Below are 2,458 nucleotides of genomic sequence, written 5' to 3' on the forward strand. Positions count from 1 at the left end.
TTTGTCAGAGAGTCCAGACTGCTAGAGGAAAACCACCCACATAAACACATGGTTGTAAGTGGCGCATTTTACTTCGTTACTTATTTTCTTCTAGATATTAATATTACCTAAAATAATTATGTAGAAGGATAGAACACAGTGCTATTGCCACATATCTTCATAATAATGTAAACAGTACAACTCAGTGGAACAATGGCTGCCATCTAAGGTAGGAACCATCCCAGTTCATGAGCTGGAATGTTATGTCAGGTGTTTCTGTGAAAGTGTGCTCAGATTTTGATGCTTGCTTCCATTTAAGGTGAGGCTTGTGGGTGCTGTGAGTAAAAATGAACCTCAGGAGAGCTGACAGTCAAGAGAGCAGGTCATGCCTCTTTTGGAGAGAGAGAGAGAGGGAGGGAGAGAGGGAGAGTGAGAGAGAGACAGAGAGAGACAGAGACAGAGAGAGACAGAGACACAGAGAGAGACAGAGAGAGAGAGACAGAGAGAGAGAGGGAGAGAGGGAGAGAGAGAGGGGGGAGGGAGGGAGAGAGAGAGAGAGAGAGAGAGAGGGAGGGAAGGAGGGAGAGAAAGAAAGAGAGAGGAAGGGAGGAAGGGAGGGAGGGAGAGAGAGAGGGAGAGAAGAAGAGAGAGGGAGGGAGAGAGGGAGGGAGAGAGAGACAGAGACAGAGACAGAGACAGAGAGAGACAGAGAGAGAGAGGACGCTGGGTCATTCTCTTAGTTTGGGTTACTTTCGCTGTGATGAAACACCATGACCAAAGCTAGTTGGGGAGGAAAGGGTTTATTTGGCTTACACTTCCATATCATAGTCCACCACTGCAGGAAGTCACAACTGGAATTCAAACAGGGCTAGAACTTGGAAACATGAGCTGATGCAGATGCCATGGAGGGGTGCTGCTCAGGGACCTGCTCTCCATGGTTTGCTCAGCCTACTTTCTTATTAACTACGGGACCCCCAGCTCAGGGATGGCCCTGCCCACAGTGTTAAGAGAATGTTGTTAAGAGAGTTGACCGATCTCTACCGGTTGGTGGAGTGCTCTCTCTGCTCTCTCCCATTTATCACTAATTAAGCAAACAGATCTCATGGAGGCATTTTCACAATTGAGGCTTCCTCCTCTCTGAGGACTCTAGCTTGTGTCAAGCTGACATAAAACTAGCAGGTACAGTCACACAAAAGGGAAATTCCCCTTAGGCTTTTGGCTATCCTCTCAGGAAAGATGCTTCCAATCAATCCAAGTGCCACTTGTAGTAGCTTGCTTTTTAAGTACTTAAAGGCATGTACAGAGGAGGAACATGGTGTTTTTATCAATCCATCCAGGTACTGCAGTCTTGGAAATGATTCATAACAAATTTTTATGGTGTTTTTGCTGACATGTCTATTTGCTAGATTTTCTAAAATAATTTTCAGAACTATCCATTTTATTTTGTACGTAGAGATGTTTTGCCTTCATGTGTATAGGTGTACTATGTGCATCCCTGGTACTAATGGAGTTCAGAAGAGGTCATCAGAGCCCCAGGAAATGAAGTTACAGATGGTTGTAAGCCACTCTGACTTTAGGCCATACTGAAGAATTTCTTTGTAGCACATCTTGGACACATTTGAAAGGAGATAGGGACCTGATTTTTCTGGTGTGGGCAGTCAGCAAGATAACCCATCTTTCACTGGTGCTCACCTAGGCTCCTTTTACACCTTTGACTCCTGGATTACAAGAAATCTGAGACTTTACCTTATTTAACTAACTTAATGAGCTCAATTATTTCCATTAGAATAATTTATTTGAAAGAGACTGTTGAATCTTACATTGGTTCTGGTATTGCAATATTTAATCTGAAACACATTTTGACATTTTACGGGTGAGAGAGCTATGTGTGATGTATGGTTTACTTGAAAGATATCTTTAGACTTCCTGAAAACAAACAAACAAACAAACAAACAAACAAAAACCAAAGCAATGAGCCATTTTTGAGGTTAAAAAAAAAATCCAAATCTTCAAGTACGAGTGTGCCTTTGTAGCTTTGTCACTTATTTCTTATGTGTGGCTCACTTTCTATGTGGTTTTTGGTTTTATTATTTTTCAGAAGCAAACATTACTAAATGATGAAAGATCACAATGGAGAACACAGAGTATTGATGTACAAGTAGTATCTGCTAAGGAAATAGAGGCAGAGGCCACCCAAGCCACCCAGAATGGGCGAGGATGGTCTGAATGCTCCACTTTCCCAGTTACCAAGGTGTCTTTAAGTTGCACAGCGTGTACCAGGTTTCAGGAGCTGTGCTGGGCTGTGCTGGGCTGGTCATACAGCTGTCCGTGAGGCATATCCACTCTTCTAAGTAGCCCCTCACTCATATTCCTGTTAACTCCAATAAAATTCATTTGACTGCCACGGACCAGGATTTCTCGCGGGGTCCCTGTTCTGCGGGACACGGGATTCTGGCCAGGTGGGCACGGGATTCGGCTT

The sequence above is a fragment of the Mastomys coucha genome, unplaced genomic scaffold (genome assembly GCF_008632895.1).
Source record: "Mastomys coucha isolate ucsf_1 unplaced genomic scaffold, UCSF_Mcou_1 pScaffold13, whole genome shotgun sequence".
NCBI classification, from domain to species: domain Eukaryota; kingdom Metazoa; phylum Chordata; class Mammalia; order Rodentia; family Muridae; genus Mastomys; species Mastomys coucha.